The 19,932-nt window shown below is 35.6% G+C and overlaps 1 protein-coding gene and 1 long non-coding RNA gene across 4 annotated transcripts in view; one reads left to right on the top strand and one right to left on the bottom strand.

Annotated features, from left to right (window-relative positions):
* LOC135801091 (protein krueppel-like) overlaps positions 1 to 19,786 on the top strand; it is a 47,907-nt gene extending 28,121 nt beyond the window's left edge. For 2 of the 3 annotated variants that reach the window (XR_010550294.1, XR_010550293.1), the window contains exons 4-6: positions 11,389 to 11,507; positions 14,891 to 14,934; positions 19,554 to 19,786. The gene's annotated coding sequence lies outside the window, so the exon portion shown is untranslated. Of the gene's footprint in view, positions 1 to 11,388; positions 11,508 to 14,720; positions 14,780 to 14,890; positions 14,935 to 19,553 lie in introns of those variants that run through there. The other variant, XR_010550295.1, reaches the window with a different exon arrangement.
* LOC135800901 (uncharacterized) lies at positions 9,400 to 10,305 on the bottom strand. The gene is made up of 2 exons (XR_010550239.1): positions 9,935 to 10,305; positions 9,400 to 9,866 (listed from the first exon to the last, which is right to left on the bottom strand). It is a non-coding gene; the product is annotated as an uncharacterized lncRNA (long non-coding RNA).
* Positions 19,787 to 19,932: the final 146 nt, after the last annotated feature.

The raw sequence follows: 19,932 nt of genomic DNA, 5'->3' as shown, positions 1-19,932 counted from the left end.
CCCTGGCCAAAAGAAACATAAATTACCACCCGAAATTGTCGTTTACTCTAAAAGTCTATAAATGTATAAGTGGAGATAATACAAATGTTTGTAACACTCTGTATGTTCAACGAAAAACGAAAAAAAACGCATGTGACTCAAATAATCAAGTAAAACAAGTGGAATTCTACCTCAAAAGTACAAAAAACTACAAAATATAGATGTAACATAATACATAACCTAAAATTAAAACCCCCACTCTGCACGAACGTACACGAACGTACACGAAACAGGTTATTATGAATTATTCAGAGCGCCACACAGAGAGATAAACGTTTATCGATTTCATACTCGAATACTAAGCGTATTAGATATTACCGAATTGTCTTATTATCTAATTATTACATCCCCATGTCAATGTCGAATGTAATCCGTTTGTGAACGTATACGAACCCTTAAAGAAACACCGAAAAAAGTTTTGGTTACGCGTACACTGATTGGGATTCCCACATGAAACCGAAAACAAAAAGCCAAACAAAAACATTTTACAAAATTCGAAGATTAAGATAATTAAATTACCAAACAGAAAGAAATCTATTTGTTGAATGTGATGGATATTTTTTAATTTACGACCTTTATGAATCCTTGTAAGTACCAACAATTGGATGGTGTACCATTTTATGTCAATAATATACTATTTTATTAATTCACTTGTGATTTATGCTCATTATTACCTTTAATTCTATTTTTTTAAATTTTGACTTGCGGTATAAGTATCGAACAACTGGTAGTATTACATTTTAAGGAGTAAAGAGTTATGTTTATCGTGTTTTTTATATCACATCCGCCATTTTGCAATAGTAGCCATAATAATAAAATGTCGTCGTGTGTGTCGTTTGCTTTCGTTGAAATTCTATGCAAGCGAAGAAATACGTTTATGTGTTGTATCACGTGTGTTATAACATTAAACAGACATGGATTTAACCTCAAAAAACAAATTTTCTTATAAAATTTTAGGTTATGTTGCTTTAACTTAACATAACCTTGTTTTAAATGCATAAAAAACGTTAAAATTTTAATTTTTTAATACGTGCCTATTTTTTACATTAAAAAATAATGAATTTAACCTAAAAAACAATTTTTTAGTTAAAAAATGTAAAATTTTAGGTCATTTTGATAAAAAAAGTAAAATTTAAATTTTTTAATACGTGCCTGTTTTTTATATTAAAAAAAACATGGATTTAACCTCAAAAAACAAGTTTTTTCTATAAAATTTTAGGTTATGTTGGTTAATTTTATTATAACCTACTTTTTACTTAAAAATTTTATTTTTTTAATACGTGCCTGTATTTTACTATACTTGTGGGTTAAGATAGTGACATTAGCACACGCGTGCCATTCGTATCCACGCTGTAAATATGTGCCATGTGTGTAACTGGGCCAAAAAACCTCTCTCACCACATGTAGTATACGTAGTATACTCTTACCCTTACACTCAACCTCTTAGGTTTGCTTTTGGGTATTGTGCGTTGTTGGTGTTGTGTCGCAAACGGCACATCGTGATCCCGTTCCCCTTTTTTTTTGTTGCCGCTCTCTCGAACGGGGTCGGTGTGTCGTAACTGTTTCCAAGAAAATGGAAAGCCGTGCATCGACATGTGCACGTCATTATTTTATAGCGAATAGCAAAAAAGAAGCACCGGTGGGTGAAGACGCTGAAGAGGTAAAAAGGGCACGAGTGGAATAAAAAGAATTTGGCGTTGAATAGGTAGAAACCGCTAGAATTTTATTTTTGCGTGGAAATGGGTTTTTAAGGGTTTAAATAATGGTGAATAACATAAGGCATGATTTGCAGTATAATTTTAAATTTAGTTTTATTTAGTTTTATTTTATTTCACTTGTAAATAACATTGAGACATGTTTCAACTTCAACTTGTGATTGTGATAAAAACGAGTTGTGTTGATTGTTGACATTCTTTTCACCTCTGATATTATTCACGTATTATTCTCAGTTGTGTTTTGACCGCGTGCGGTGTTACTCGTTTGTTTTTAATCCGTTAATAAAATTTAAATTGTAAGTTGAAGCATTTTCTGGATTTTGTAGTGATTTGAAGCGATTTGAGCCGTGTTGAAGTGGATTATTCTGTGTAGTACGAGTATATCGCGTGGATGTGTGAACGTCGTGAATTCCTGCGAAGCAGCGAACATGTAAGTACCATTAGGTTCTTCTAGTCCTTCTTCGGGTCCTTCTTGTCCTACTAGACGGGTTTACAACGCGTTCGACATCACCGGCGGTTCGTATTTTCGTGATTCTGCGCTGCTCACGCATCCTTTCAACGTAACACGTCTTTACAACTATTCCCAGAATACTGACTGGTGAAAATATACACGCGTGGTATTGTTGCAAACCGGGGCACTATTTGTTTTTATTTATAAGTTTATAGTTGGTTAATTACACGCAAAATTTTTTTTTTTTTTTTTTTTTTTTGTTTTTTTTTTTGATTTTTTTTTTTGTTTTAAAAGTGTTTAGAGATCTTTTAGAGGAAGGTAATCTTTTGGTTTGTTGTTTGGTCACTTTCATCCCTTTATTATTAAGGGTTAAAGTAGATTTATTGCTTTTATATCATGTTTTTTCACTGATTTTCTTTATTTTTTACGTTTTTTCAACAAAAATAATTTTAAAAAAATTACCAACGTTTTGAAAGAGAATTTTATTTTCAAAAATAATTCAAGAAATAGTTATAAATTATTACTAATTAATTATTAATTACAATGAATTCAAGTACAATTTTAAGCATCTAAGCATTCGTGGGGAACAGTTTTACACCTATTGATGTAATTATTCATTAATTACTTATAATAACAACATAAACAGATTTAAACAAAAAAACAAAATTTATTGCATTCAATATGAATATAAGTGGATTATATTATACTTAAGTACAATACAATAACGTTAAGATGATATATTATACAGAGTGTTGCATAATTGCATAATAATCAATTTATTAGACATTTTTGTATTGTGTGACACTCTGTATATAAAAACAATTGTAAATACGATACTTTCTAACCTCGAAATTCTAAGCCTACACTGATATACACTCTATATTCTCTTGACAGATATATTTTTTTATCTAACGAAAAAAGTAGCCAAATACACGCGCGCCATCTACATTTATTTTCAAGATGGCGCCGATTCAATACCTAACCTATAACAAATGAAAACAAAAAAAAACAGGGTTGCCATATGATAAATTAATGTAAATATCGTTTTCATTGTTTTGTTGTGAAACAAATAATGTAAAGTACAAAAACTCGTATCTACCTCTAAACACTAAACAATTTTCTTTATTTTTACGTTTTTTAAACAAAAATACTTTTTAAAAAAATTACCAACGTTTTGAAAGAGAATTTTATTTTCAGAAATAATTCAAGAAATTTCCGTTTTTTCTTTGAAAAGAAAATCAAAAAAACGAATTTTTGTTATTTTTTTTATTTAAAAACACAATAGACAAATTAAGTGCGAATTGTGAAACCGATACCCAATTTTACTTGTAATTATCTTAACATTCCGAACCTCAAAAATCAAATATCAAACGTCAAACATCATTAACACGTATTTACCACGGCTGTCAACCGCCGTATAAAGAATTCAAGCGAACACAACACATGTTACACATTAAACGAAACACGACACGTCAATTCAACCGAAATTATTCCGCATTTGTAGTTTTTTAAAGTGCGGTGAATAATATAAATCAAATAATAAATATTCGCTGACAAATTGAAATTTAAGTCGACGTATAGAATCAACTATATCTACGCTTATCAAAATAATCAACTTTTCAATGTGTGAATTAATTCCTGTTTATTACAATTTCACACGATTCTATTGGGAGTTTTCATTAAATCAACACCTTTCAGCCTCGTTTGCATACATTTACATAGTCATTAACCACCCAAGGTTATAATACACGCGAAATTTCATTTTTAATTTTTTTTCGTTTTTTTTGTTTTGTTTTAATTTTTAATTCTTGAGGTTTAAAGATGATTGACGTCAATCCATAAGAATAATATACGCTGCTTAGCGGCTTGTCAACGCATCGCAAAATATCATGCCACCCCCGCCCAACGATAATGAGTATTGACTTTAATTTACTTTTTAATTCGCCACCGCAGCCGCAGCCGCGCAATGTAAACGAAACGCGCCTCTCGCAATCTACGAATTGCCGTGCGCGTCTCGCCGCCCCCGGCGCGCGCGACCGATATCAACGTCAACCGGGGAGGATTTTAAACCCTTAGCGAGACAAAAGAGTGCGCGCAGCGGGGGTGAGTTGACACACAATTTCCATTTCCATTCATCGTTGATTAATTAGAGTCGCGGATTAATTACTTAAACCTTTCTCGAAATTGAGACGCTTTTTATTTTTCACACCCTCTTTTTTCCTCCAGGGGGTGGTTTGCGTTGTAATCACCTAGATAGTTTAAAAAATGAAATATTTTGGTTTTTAAATTTTTTATTTTTTTTTTTTGATGTGGATAGTCAAATGCAGTTGCGTAGGGGTTGTAAACCCTTCTAGGCTTTTGCATAGTGCATGTAAAGATTTTTTTCAACCCCGCACGCATTTTTTTCCTGCCCGAAATCAAGCAAGGGGTGAAAAGTGCATACTGGGTGATACAAAAATTTTATCAACCCTTTAAATTAAAATTTATTAATTTAATCACTCATAAAATATTTTTTTTTATTTTTTGAACAGAAAAAAAAATTTTTTTAATATTTTAAGGGTTGTTGATGATTTTATGACAAAAATTTTGTTTGTTTTTATTTTGTATCACCCGGTGAATGTGTTTAAGAAAGCGCAGACCACCGACCGTCGAAAAAAAAAGCGCGCGCGCGCGTGCTACACCCCCCGCGCACCAACCCTTAGCTGCGCTGGCCGCGGGGTAACCCTATCGCCGCCGCCTTGCAAGCCGGTTGCTCTGGGTAAGACACAAGATCGATATAACTCTTCCGTGGGGTGAAAGCTCTCGCGAGCGTGGGGTGCGCGCCGCGCCGCGACCCCTCACCGGCGAACTTAAAAACTCTCGCTCAACTCTTCTTCTCCTTCGCAGGGACGACGCTCCCGAAAAAAATACACGCCGGCGTCCGGAGTGCGCTAGCAAGAGAGAGGGTGAAAAAAATATCAAGTCGCTTTTTTTTTATTCTCGGCCGCGCGCACTTAGGAGGATAGAGCGTAATGCGAGACGCAACTCGTTCACGAAAAAATCTACCCCCTTTGAATATCAGCCACGCGCGCGGGAGAAAAAAATCATTACTTGTGAGCCACCCCCGAAGAAAAGAGAAAAATTACGCGCGTGGGTATTAAATGAAAATATTTAAGTTTTAATGTTTTTTGATATTAAAATTATTTTTGTTTTTGAAGTTTAGGGGTTGTTTTTTGTTTTTGTGTTTTTTTTTGTTTTTGAAAGATTGTTGTTTATTTTGAATATGATGTGATGGTGGAGAATGTTTGTGCGCTGCTTTGTTCATTAGCCGGGAGCGTTTTCGGGGCTGGAATTTTAATCAAATTGCACCCCTGCAGCCGGATTGCACCCCCATCTTGCGAATTTTCTTATCCTGCGCCTCATTTATCTTTCATGCGCCTGCTTCCTTCTTAGTTGTTGTTTTTTCGTTGTACATTAGCGTCGCGCACTTTCGGCTTGATTTGCCAAGGGGTAGTTATGCACATTCCGGCATCGTCGTCAACGTCGCGTCCCTCGATTTTACACGGATATGAATTATTGAAGACTTGCGATATTCTACTGCAGCGCATGATAACGAAGATAACAAGAGTACCAAAAGACATAAAATAAGTGAAGTAACATGAAAGATAACAGCTAAAAACTTTTAACTTAAAAAATTATTAAAAAAATTTAATTTTTTTTGTTTTGGATAGAAAATAGTTTAAGGGTAGTTTTTGTTATGTTTTGATCATATGTGAAGTTCTGAAACTGTTGAAAGTTCCCGCTTCCAACAACCTGATGAATGTGTACGGTGTGCACGCCGGCCGTCGTTCCTCTTCGCCTCGATTTCCACTCGCGGGGGTGGTGGTGGTGGTGGTTCTGATCTTGGGGGTGGCTTTGCACACATGTGCTTGCGTGCGCTCACATGTGCTCGCGGCGGGCGCGTGCGGTCGGACGATTTGCGGATTTCTCGAGCAGCGAAAAACGGACCAGAAAAAAACACATGTTGAACATCGATAAACTTTTATCACTTAAAAATCATCCCTTAACATAAAACAAGAAAAAAAAAATCTGATTTAGAAAAACTTAAAAATAAAAATGTAAATTTATACCGATGACAAGATATCAGCAATACATAACCTAAAATCACATAAATTGTAAATCATGACGTCAATAACCAGAGCAACATTATTCATACATGGCAGATAAATAACAATTAGGGATGATAGCATTGTTTTGTGTTTTTGTTGTTTTTCTTATTTTACATTTTGATAAAACATGAGTTATGTCGACATTTGACACTTGTAACAATAATTTATGAAAATTTCTGAAAAACTTGACAAAAACTCAACAAAACAAAAAATATTTAATGTTATATTGATTAAACAAGGGTGAAAGTCAAGTTTTTAGAAACAAAACGTTTTTTTCATGTCAAGGGTGACACCAACCCTTAATTTATACCCATGCATATTTTTTTATTCAAGGGTAGACTACGCAGATGATTTTTTTCGAACCGCGTGTGTCTGTAATTTTTTTCCACCCGGCAAAACTACCCCTTGCGTTTTTTCTACCCCTTTCCTATGACTATCACTAGTTTTGAATGCGTTTGTTATGCGTTTCCTACGCGACGCTGGCGCAGACTGCGCGTGTTGTCTGGCTAACTCCATCTCTAACTACCCTTAGCGTATTCTGCACCCCTTCTCTGTTTCTATGTTCATTTACGAAAAACGGCGTCTTCCTAACTTTGCACATTATCTTTTCTTAGACTCGTGCATCTCTTTCTCATCCACTTCATTTTTTTCTGTTTCGGGATGCGCTATCTCTCAATGGGGTTGTGTTTGTAAGGGTGGTTTGTTTCTCTGCCAGTGTGTGTGTGAGGTTGTGGGTGAACGTGTTTCGCGCGAGGGCAGCAAAGAGTTAATATTGATCCGTTTTTTTTATTCGAGTCACCCCCACGGTTTTTTTCACCCTCTGCCCGCTTCTTTTTTTTTCGCTTCTCTTCATCCCCGGATGAGTGTTACCATAGAAACTGTACAGCAGGTGCCAGCAAACACGCAACATTAGACATCATCGCGACGCCGTGGAGCGCGTAGGCAACCCCTGAAGACATTTCGGTGGCGGTGGTGGCGGCGGCGGCGGCGGCCAGGGGGTTTGGGAGGCGAAACGAACAGAAGGCGAAAGTTTGCTGCGCGTGTTAAAAGTAACTAGTAACGAGTTTCGCGCAAATGATTGCAGACTTTTTCTTGAACAACAACCGATTTTAAGTGATGAACTTTTTAGAGTTTTATTTTAAATTTATTTGATATTAAAATATAAAAAATAAAATTATTTTGTTGTTGCTTTGAGAGAGGAGGAAAAAGAAAATCATTTTCAATTAAGTTTCGCATTTGTTGGCGTCTTATTCGCATGCTTTGTGCGTTATCTCGCCTTGCGCTTTAATTATTCATTCATTAGCTTGCGGGGGCGAGACTGAAAGTGGCCATTAACATCCTGTTAATTGCACAAAGCGCGGCGCAGATTAATTAACTAATTGAAGTAGAAGCGCGCCGCCCTCGAATCAAGACATGAAAGGCAGCGTCTTTTCAGAGATTCGTAATTGTAATTGTAATCGAAATCATAATTGGAAACGCAAATGTTGCCGAGGTGTGTAAATTTATACCTACCTATCGAAGGTAAAACACGCAGCAGAAAAAATAACAAAAACAACACTGAATGTGAATTGAAATAAAATTACCGAAATGCGCACGCGAGAAGAAACACAAACGAAAAACAAAAGACAAACGCGTTATGTTTCACATTTAATTCGCATTCATTTTTAATTAAATCTTTGAAAGACTTTTCCGCGAAGTAGGAACAGAGATTTTGTTGGGCACCTGATAATAAGATAATTAATTAAAAATTAACAAGCAAAAATTATATTTTTTCTTCATAAAAACAAGAAATAATTCATTTTTCATTTTTTTTTCAACTTTAATTTTATTTAATTTTAATAATTTGTGTCTTTTGTCAAAAACTTTATCTCTGGCAACCCCAACATATGTTTTCTAATCGAATTTATTCATGCGCCACCCAGACACTAAATATTTCGGCATGAGCTTAACCTTAACCTCGAAAAGTCTGGTTTCGTCACGCTTGCAGTTTTTTTTTTCACTCTTTCCATGCAAGGGTTGAGAAAAATCGTTATCTGATCCGATTGCATCGCACATCTGAGCGCGTTTTAAATTTCATTAGGCATTTCGTGCCTCTGGTCGTAATTACCTGCACATTGCGCATTTAGCCTTGAGCAAACCAAACTTTAATTTTGAAATATTTTATTTTATATTCCAAGCACTTGGAAGTATAAATTCTGCTTAAACACACGATTCATCACTATTAGTTCCCGATGCATGCGATCCATGTGCTGATACGCGCTTCAGGGTTCCAAATTCACTGTGCATGTGTGCGTATGTTTAAAAATTCACCCTTTTTTATGAACGCATCGAAAGCATGATGAAAAAAAAGGGTCGCGATAGTTAAACTGTTTAACATATTATATACAGAGTATTTTTAAAGATATTTATACTCCAATATATAGTTGAAAGTTTTAATTGTTTTTAGAACACTCTGTATAATAAAATGTAATTTTATTGAAACATCACTCGTAATTTAAATTCTAAATTTTTGTATTTTGGGGCACACGTGGATAATGAAAGGTGGAACGAATTTCTCTTCAACCCCTTTTGTAGAAATTACTTTTTTAAGTAATTAAAGTTAATTATCGTGATTAGAAGCTTTTAAACTCGTAAAATACAAAAAAATACTAAAAATGTTTAAATAAATTTAATTAGTATAATATATTAAAATTTATAGATAAAAAAATATTACAAGGAGTTTTAGGAGAACAATCGTTGAGCATGTGTAAGCGGCGATACGGTGGATAGTAAGGGTTGTAAGAACGGCGTGTGGAAGTGATAGTAAAAGTGGTAGTAAAAGGTTCGCCCGAGCTTCGACTCAATCACCCTTAACGCCGATCAATTCGCCGATGTAGATTGCTGTGAGGTGTCCACGCGTCAACCACATAACCTCCACCCTCTTAGCAGAAAATTTATTCGTATCTTTAATAAATTTCTTTAAAATTTTATTTTTTGAAAGCTTAAACACCTTGTATATATCTATAAGTATTAATACTACTATAGATAAATAAATAAACAATGTAGATTGAGTAAAATTAGTGTTATTACTAACTTTTGAGGTTATTATAACAATTGTGAGGTTATAAACGCGTCTAATTTGCTTTTGTGTATTGTGTGTTGCATATATTATTACTTCGGATACTTATGAATAACAAATCGATCACGCACGTATTGCAGCATAGAAAAATATCGCTTCTTTTCATAATGACCTGATTTAATTAAATTATTTGTTGGAGAATTTCCGTGGAACCTTTCCTCAGCGCTTTTCATTCGTTTGTGCGTGACTCCTCGGGTGAGCCGACGCGGCGTCGGCGCCGTTACCATCGTTACCTTTCATTTCCCTCGCATTTCATCTCGCACCCCTTTTTTTCCTGTTTTTCGTGCTGTTTCGCCCTTGGATGTTGTTTTCCTCTTTCAATCCTTTCACTCATCAGTGCTGCGTGTTTTCCATCTAGAATCTGGATCTTTTTTTCGTTTTTTCTGCTTTCATCTCTTTGATATAGAAAAAAGGAGAGAAAAATAAAGGATGCTGAGAGTATTCCGAAAACGCGTTGTTCTACCATTTTCTCGGGTTTCCCACTCTGCTACTGCGCAAAATGCGAAAGGGGTAGATTTTACCCCTTTGGTTACCACGGGCGACAGCCTACTCCTTTATTTCCACCCTTCCCGTTTATCCTGTTTTCACGCAATGGTGGTGGAAGGTGTTGCCTGTTACTTTTTATATTTTCCAAGCATCAACGCGCGGCCATTTTGAATTCATTATATGATTATTTTCAATCATGTCCATCAAAATAATTTTTTCACAAAAACGGTTGAAAATTATTTTCAGTCATTTAAAGTTGATTTTTTGTGAATAGAAAAATTATTAAAATTGCAATACCCGCATAATTTGCATTTTTGAGTAAAAAAATTGACGTTTTGACTTGAAAACGTTTCGAATGTCATGCGATTTAAACGTTTGACAGCTACACGTCGATAATTGTAAAAGAATGTTAACTTGAGCATGCATATTCTGAGGGTGCGAAACTTTTCAGAACTCAATTGGGGTGCAAGTAGTGCATTTAAATGCACTCGACTTCAATGACATATCAAATGTTACACACATTCAGCGCACAATCGACGCAAATTACGTGCTCGTTAAATGTTTACAGGTTTTGATTTTTTTCCTGCACAATAATAAAACTTTACGTGGAAAAGTGAAAACCTTTTTATTTGAATATTTGAACGTTTATTTTTGGTTGTTTTGATGATAGTGGCATAATGAATGCAAGCAAATGATAAAAATTAATGTTAGACGCAATTAGCCGCCGCCCCGTTGAATAAATCACAATAAAACGTGATTAATTAAGCCGCGCACGTTTATGCGGGCTGTGCAGAGCAATTACAAAACGCACAACGGTTGGACTACCGAAAAATGTTAATGCGCGCACCGTTTTTCCTCTCTGCGCTGTAATTTTTAATTTTGTGTTGCGAGCGCCGTAAAATTGCGCGATAATTAATGACTTTAAGTGCTGCGCTTATTTTTGCTTAATAAATTTCACTTTTCGGACGCGCTCGGAGCGGCGTCACCTCGACGTGCTTTGTTTAATTTCCTTGCCGGCGAACAAAACGAGGCGCTGGGCGCGCGGGGGTGTTTCAAAATTTTTATTTGTTTTCGCGCTCCCGAAGCGGCAGGAAGAGCGGCTGCGGAAATTTTCTCATTTTCTCATTGCATTACTTAGCGGGCGGGCCGCGAAAATGAGAGAAGGGTAGAACGGAAGGCGCGCGCGCTACCCTTAAAAATACACGCTGCGGGAATAAAAAATAAGCGCGTCTCTTGCGAAATGAATACGAGCGGGGAAGACAAAACGACGGTGGCGGCGGCGGCAGCGGCGGCCGTAAAGGGGATGAGAGGGTGCGTGAAAGGAAGACGAAGAAAAGGGGAGGTTGCGGCGGAATAAGGGTTCCCTTTGGCGACGCCGGCAACGGCGGTGGCATGCTCGTAATTATATTTTTTAATTTATCTTCCTTACAGCTTCCCCCTTCTTCTACCGGGTGGCGGCAAAGGCAGAAGACGTCGAATACGAAAATAGCCCAAGGGTTGTTTTACGGATGGCAACACAAAAAATATCTAAGAAGTAAATGTAAAACGCGGTGAGTGAACTTATCTTCTTACTTACTCGTTGACAATCAACAATATATAATTAATTTAAATAAATTAAATTTATTATTGATTTTTCACTGATGATACAACACACAATGCATTAGCAAATGAAAATTTTCTACTCGTGTCTTACCCTTGCTTTTATCTTCTCGTGGAAAAAAGTTCCGAGCGCAAAAAGGGAAGCATATCTTAACCTGCGCTGCAGGAAGCCTAAACAAGAAGAAGAAGGAAAAGCTCGGGGGTGGAGCAGGCGCAAAAAAGTTGGTTGGTGAAAAAAAGGGGAAAACGAGCGAGGCTATTTCGTTATGAGTACAAACAAAGCCCACCACTTTTACTTCTTCTTTCTTCTGTCGCCGGTCTTCCGTCCTGCCGCCGCCGCCGCCGCCGCCGCTTATTATTATTATACTTTTACTTTGCAGACTTGAAGACATTGCTGCCGTCTATTGTGGTGCGGGCTTCCTCAGTTTCTTTTGCGCACACAAAGCACAATGAATGATAAAAGGATGAAAGTCGAAGATAAGACAACAGACCGAATCACGACAGCGGCGCGCGCGCGGAGAAAAAGAAGGAAGCGTTTTAAAAATTTAATTAAAAAATGCAAAGCGAGCCTAACGCACAATGATAAGACAACATACAGAAAAAAAACATGAAGAGAAAATGTCGGGAAAATTGGAAATAAAGGAAACACAACGGAGCGTAGAAACAAAGCGCTTTATGAAGTCCAACATCTAAAGTCCGAGCGGCAGACTTTTAAGGTTTTAAGCGGAGGCGACTGAGGAAATTTTAAAATTAAAAAAATTAACAAAATGCTTTTATCTTTGCTCGCGCTGCGTGCCAGCAAGGCTGTTAAAAGCACTTATTTTTTTTCTGCTTTGGCGTGCTTCAATTTTTGTTATGAGATTATGTTTTTTAAATGCTCGCGATTCTTACGTTGGTATTAAAAGTACATTAGGGCGCATTTTCCGCTTGATGAATCGATTAGTGATTCGCGTGGAATAACTTCGGATGACTACACGCGTCGTCTGCCAAAAATAATGCGCTTCAGGTATGCTTTTTGTTGTTTAGTCTAAGCGCTGGGATGAAATCAAGTCAACGAGACATGATTTTAACTTTGTATTACTTTATTTAAACAAAAATTGAATTTCTATTTTTATCTTCTCTTGTTTTAGGCAAAAATGGAAAATACACGTGCCTCTTATATAAATAACTCTAAATATGATTGCAATTTCTACAATTTTTTGTATTTTTTGAAAATTTTGAAAATATCGCATGGAAAACACCCTATATCTTATGACTGAGTTGGGCAATTCTAAAGATCTCTTCAGCAATCATAAGCGCAATAGTTGTCCTTTAATTTGGTATATAAGTTATTTTCTTAAAGTATCTAAAACATGCCTTAAAACGTCACCAAACTTATGAATTTTTTGAAATTTTCAAAAACATCGGGTGGAAAACACCCTGTATCTTTTAATTGGGCTAAACAATTTTAATGATCTCTTCAACATATTTTAAAGGAAGAGTTGCCCTTTTCATTGATATATGTATCCGACTTTTAAATAATACAGAACTTTCTCAAATTAGCCGTCAAAAAATCAAAATCTTGAAAAATATCATAATATTGATACATGTTATACAGAGTGTTTTTTATCCTAAGTTTATAGACCTTCCTATGGTTAAGTTTAGAATAAATTGCATACTAAATAAGGTATATTACCAAACAAAAAAAACTTTTATTCAATGTAAATGTAGCTAATATTTTTAAAAACAATTTCTGTTTAATCTCTACGCAATTTTCTTTTTTTCCGCACAAGTATTCCAGCGGTAGCTGGCAATTTAAACGTATGGGGTTGAGCCATGTCGTTGTCGTACCATAATGCGGCCCACTATGATCGCCCAAGGGAAATTAAACACTGGCAAAATTAACATTTTCAATGGCCGCGCTCGCCCTCCCGACCGCACTTTAACTTTACACTCACCGTTGACGGCGTCGGCGTCGTTTTCCTTTCTAAGGTGCGTCGCCTCCCACGATATTCAAATTTATAAACATGCAGGCAAGCACAGGTAATAAAAACGAAACAATATTAAACTCTCAATCATATTTTACAACATTTTGATCGGTAAATGTTTATAAGCTTATAGTTATTTTCTTTCGCATTTTTGGTTGAGGCACGTGTCGTTGGCCATATGTCGAGGCCAAAAGACATTTCTGGTGTTGGGTGTCAATCGCGTGCGGGCACATAAAAAAGCGTTACAGAATTAATTGCCGTACGGCGAGGGATGAAAGTCGTGTGAGAACACGGCGCGTAATTAGGGACTTTCTAATATTTTCACCGGTGAAATTTCATGTTGCAATAATCATATGCATTGTCGACATTGAGATGGCGTCTGTCGCGTGCTGGCATTCAGCGTGTGCAATCTACTGCGGTAATTTGTTGTTGATGGCAGTGTTTAGTGGATGCAATCGAGACGCAGACGAATAAACGTTACATGTGGACGAGGGAAGATCGTGTGCATAATTACGCGTGCCCACATGACACACAGAGACATGTGCTATTCTGCGCAGCGTGTATTTTGATCAATTGTTAAGAAGTGCGAAATGTATTCTGTAATTAGTAATATTGCACTGTGAATAATTGAATTAATTATTATTATGTATTTAGTTCAAAATTTGTGTTAACTTCTCTTTAGAATTATTACTACCAAAAGACAGAAAAAAGAGAAATCTTTTCATCAATCATTTTTTTTATGACGAAATCTTTTATTTCAGTCAAAATAAAATGTAGCTTTTGTAATAATTAGAATTTTTAAATTCAAAATTTACGTTTCAAAAGACAAGTTCCATGCATAATACGAGTACAATTCGTTTTATATTCTGCACTACCACACTGAACGTATCAGTGTTTACAAACAAACAAGTTTCTTATCTCCTGCAATTTTTGTGCGGTCGCCACGCGGTTGGCTTGCATACCTCGTCAGTCTGATTTTTGTCGTCAGGTGATCTGCACGCACACTTTCTTCACAACAATTAGAGTGCCGTAATTTTCCTTCGCGTTATTACGTAATATTTCTGAATGCCTCTTCGATTGTGCGCGAATGATGTGCGGCGTTCGTTTGTTATGTAGTCGTATATTACAAGTGACGTGATAGTGGATTTGATAACATTCTTCAATCGACGTTGTGTTTGGTGTTGGTTACTAAATTAATCGGATATAAATCGCCCCCATGTTGATTCTTATCATTAAGAAAGATTCATCAGGCTCGTGTTAGTATTTTTTAACTAAACAGCACTGATTGTTTATTTTGTGTTGATTGTTAATTATAACATAATTCAATTGTATGAAATATTTTTGTTTTAATTTGTGTTTTCGTTTAGTTACAGCACTCGTTGTGCCTGGCAGTCCGATAAGCTGTACACTGGTAAGTTTATAATTCAATTATATCTTCCGGTCAAATTTACATTTGCTGTTTATAAACAAGTTTTCTATTTTTCACGTAATATCTTCCTGTGACAAAAATTAGACGACCGACACGGTCAGACACAAGCAGACTTGCACTTTTAGTCACGGTTTTGGTCCTTTTATCCCACGAAATTAAATTATTTTAAATTTTTATCTAATGCAGAATTCCTCAATCTTTCATAACTTTCAATTCGTTGGTTGCTATCGCTTTTTCAAACTATAATTGTTTTATATGTCAAAAATTGCAAAATGTCACTTTTTAGCACTTTTAGTCGCGTTTTTCGACCTTTTACTGTTGGAAATATAATTACTTTATATTTTTATCTGATAGAGAATATTTCAATCTTTCATAATCAGCAATTCGTTGGTTCCTATCGCGTTTAGTTTAAGAGATATTAATTATCGAAAATTGTCGAAAAAAAGTATCAAGCACCCCCCCCTTGACAATTTTTTCTTAAGAATGAAAATTTCATCTCTTAGATTTCCATTTAAACTAGTCTATCTTATAGAGAATAGTTTGTAGAATAATCTCTGCGATTTGTAGCTATGTATCTCTTTTAGTTTACGAGATATTCGCGATTAAAAAAAAACGTCAAAAATTGCAAAATGTCACTTTTTAGCACTTTTAGTCGCGTTTTTCGACCTTTTACTGTTGGAAATATAATTACTTTGTATTTTTATCTGATAGAGCATTTTTCAATCTTTCATAATCAGCAATTCGTTGGTTCCTATCGCGTTTAGTTTAAGAGATATTAATTATCGAAAATCGTCGAAAAAAAGTATCAAGCACCCCCCCTTGACAATTTTTTCTTAAGAATGAAAATTTCATCTCTTAGATTTCCATTTAAACTAGTCTATCTTATAGAGAATAGTTTGTAGAATAATCTCTGCGATTTGTAGCTATGTATCTCTTTTAGTTTACGAGATATTCGCGATTAAAAAAAACGTCAAAAATTGCAAAATGTCACTTTTTAGCACTTTTAGTCGCGTTGTTCGACCTTTTACTGTTGGAAATATAATTACTTTGTATTTTTATCTGATAGAGCATTTTTCAATCTTTCATAATCAGCAATTCGTTGGTTCCTATCGCGTTTAGTTTAAGAGATATTAATTATCGAAAATCGTCGAAAAAAAGTATCAAGCACCCCTTGACAATTTTTCTTAAGAATGAAAATTTCATCTCTTAGATTTCCATTTAAACTAGTCTATCTTATAGAGAATAGTTTGTAGAATAATCTCTGCGATTTGTAGCTATGTATCTCTTTTAGTTTACGAGATATTCGCGATTAAAAAACGTCAAAAATTGCAAAATGTCACTTTTTAGCACTTTTAGTCGCGTTTTTCGACCTTTTACTGTTGGAAATATAATTACTTTGTATTTTTATCTGATAGAGCATTTTTCAATCTTTCATAATCAGCAATTTGTTGGTTCCTATCGCGTTTAGTTTAAGAGATATTAATTATCGAAAATCGTCGAAAAAAAGTATCAAGCACCCCCCCTTGACAATTTTTTCTTAAGAATGAAAATTTCATCTCTTAGATTTCCATTTAAACTAGTCTATCTTATAGAGAATAGTTTGTAGAATAATCTCTGCGATTTGTAGCTATGTATCTCTTTTAGTTTACGAGATATTCGCGATTAAAAAAAACGTCAAAAATTGCAAAATGTCACTTTTTAGCACTTTTAGTCGCGTTTTCGACCTTTTACTGTTGGAAATATAATTACTTTGTATTTTTATCTGATAGAGCATTTTTCAATCTTTCATAATCAGCAATTCGTTGGTTCCTATCGCGTTTAGTTTAAGAGATATTAATTATCGAAAATCGTCGAAAAAAAGTATCAAGCACCCCTTGACAATTTTTCTTAAGAATGAAAATTTCATCTCTTAGATTTCCATTTAAACTCGTCTATCTTATAGAGAATAGTTTGTAGAATAATCTCTGCGATTTGTAGCTATGTATCTCTTTTAGTTTACGAGATATTCGCGATTAAAAAAAACGTCAAAAATTGCAAAATGTCACTTTTTAGCACTTTTAGTCGCGTTTTTCGACCTTTTACTGTTGGAAATATAATTACTTTGTATTTTTATCTGATAGAGCATTTTTCAATCTTTCATAATCAGCAATTCGTTGGTTCCTATCGCGTTTAGTTTAAGAGATATTAATTATCGAAAATCGTCGAAAAAAAGTATCAAGCACCCCCCCTTGACAATTTTTTCTTAAGAATGAAAATTTCATCTCTTAGATTTCCATTTAAACTAGTCTATCTTATAGAGAATAGTTTGTAGAATAATCTCTGCGATTTGTAGCTATGTATCTCTTTTAGTTTACGAGATATTCGCGATTAAAAAAAAAACGTCAAAAATTGCAAAATGTCACTTTTTAACATTTTTAGTCGCGTTTTTCGACCTTTTGCTGTTGGTAATATAATTACTTTATATTTTTATCTGATAGAGAATTTTTCAATCTTTCATAATCAGCAATTCGTTGGTTCCTGTCGCGTTTAGTTTAAGAGATATTAATTATCGAAAATCGTCGAAAAAAAGTATCAAGCACCCCCCCTTGACAATTTTTTCTTAAGAATGAAAATTTCATCTCTTAGATTTCTATTTTAACTGGCCTATTTTATAGAGAATAGTTCGTAGAATAGTGTCGGCGATTTGTACCTATGTATCTCTTTCAGATTACGAGATATTCGCGATTGAATAAATCAATAAATTGAAAAAATTTACCGCTAGCCTCCTACGGTGCCCTGAACTAGAGTCACTTTTACCGTCACCAATGTAACGCGACTGCAAATTTTAAAAGTTGGAGTATTTTTTGTAGAATAAGATAATAAAATATATTAACTTCGTGAAGTAAAAGTTCAAAAATTTTCCCAAAATTTTCAATTGCGATTATCTTCAAAACCGTCTTTTCATATATACTGCATTTAATTCTAAATTTTAAATTATATTATCTATACAAATAAGAGAGTACGTTCATAATATAAATTCTTTTCTTTGCCTTAGACTGTATCAACAACATTGGTCTCACTCTTGATTCTGTCAATTGGTGTTTGTGTACAATCAACTTGTTTTGTATCGCGTTGCAGCTCATCCGATGTGTTCAGCAGTGTTTGTTCCACTTCTTACTTAGTCCGATCGTGCGCTGCCGCGTGGTGGGCACGCGTTTATTTGCGCGGCGGTTTTTGTGACGACTTATTGCGTTTCATGTGATTTTAAATCGGTAGTTGCTAGTTTTTTTGAGTTTGCTCGCGATCTAGGCGTCTTACGAACTTCAGCGTGGCATCAAAAGATGCGGAATTAAATTTTCCGTCGGATGGTAAAAGCTTGTTGCCGGAACTCCCCCTGTAACCCTCAAAAATTTGCATAAAATTGTAATTTTTCATGGTTTTTTCGTGTTTGCTCGCGATCTAGGCGTCGCACTAACTTCAGCATGGCGTCAAAAGATGCGCAATTAAATTTTCCGTGGGGTGGTAATAGTTTGTTGCCGGAATTCGCCCTGTAACCCGCGAAAATCTCCATAAAATTGTAATTTTCCATGGTTTTTTCATGTTTGCTCGCGATCTAGGCGTCGCACTAACCTCAGCGTGGCGTCAAAAGATGCGGAATTAAATTTTCCGTCGGGTGGTAATAGTTTGTTGCCGGAATTCCCCCTGTAACCCGCGAAAATCTCCATAAAATTATAATTTTCCATGGTTTTTTCGTGTTTGCTCGCGATCTAGGCGTCGCACTAACTTCAGCGCGGCATCAAAAGATGCGGAATTAAATTTTCCGTCGGATGGTAATAGTTTGTTGCCGGAATTCCCCCTGTAACCCGCGAAAATCTCCATAAAATTGTAATTTTCCATGGTTTTTTCGTGTTTGCTCGCGATCTAGGCGTCGCACTAACTTCAGCGTGGCATCAAAAGATGCGGAATTAAATTTTCCGTCGGATGGTAATAGTTTGTTGCCGGAATTCCCCCTGTAACCCGCGAAAATCTCCATAAAATTGTAATTTTCCATGGTTTTTTCGTGTTTGCTCGCGATCTAGGGGTCGCACGAACTTCAGCGTGGCGTCAAAAGATGCGCAATTAAATTTTCCGTCGGATGGTAATAGTTTGTTGCCGGAATTCCCCCTGCAACCCACGACAATTTGCATAAAATTGTAATTTTCCATGGTTTTTTCGTGTTTGCTCGCGATCTAGGCGTCGCACTAACTTCGGCGTGGCGCCAAAACATGCGGAATTAAATTTTCCGTCAAGTGGTAATAGTTTGTTGCCGGAATTTCCCCTGTAACCCGCGAAAATTTGCATAAAGTTGTAATTTTTCATGGTTTTTTCGTGTTTGCTCGCGATCTAGGCGTCGCACTAGTTAGTTAGTTTTTTATAATTCCTTCGCCTGAAAAGGATGGCTTAGCCTTCGAAATGCGCATCGCGACATTAAAGTTATTTGTGAGACGGGGTTTTTAAACTTCCTATTAGTATTTGCACTTTTGAGGTTTTTTTGTATCACCCTGTATAAAAAATTCCTAATGTTTAGTAAAAATTTATTAATTTTTTTATTATTTTGATGCGATTTTCTTTTTAAATTATAGATTTTCTTTTGGTAACACCCTGTATATAATTTTCCCGGGATGTAACGCGAAAACAGTGCGCAATTTGCTATTTTCTAGTGTTATCGTTTGTAATTTTGCAGCAGTGAGCATAGCGCGGCTATGCAGGTCATAAACATGTTTTAAAATGACGTCATATGTCTTGTAACTATTGAACATACAAGTTATGAACTTATATTGTATTTAGTTTGTTAATAAAGAAATGTTAAAGGCAATGGCTGTATCTTATGACTTGTGCACCCCATCCTTCTATCATTTCAGGTACAGGTCACAACTTGTAAAGTATTTCTCAGTGTTATGGTCCGCTTTGAGAGCGGCGACACTAAGAAATATGTCTACAAGTCCTCAAGGAGTTCTCCCA

The sequence above is a fragment of the Atheta coriaria genome, unplaced genomic scaffold (genome assembly GCF_025399875.1).
Source record: "Atheta coriaria isolate IRGN ID8LTWV9N9 unplaced genomic scaffold, Caltech_Dcor_3.1 hic_scaffold_10_pilon, whole genome shotgun sequence".
NCBI lineage: Eukaryota > Metazoa > Arthropoda > Insecta > Coleoptera > Staphylinidae > Dalotia > Dalotia coriaria.
The sequence above is the reverse complement of the archived record's forward strand: the minus strand, read 5'-3'. Positions and strand labels throughout refer to the sequence as shown.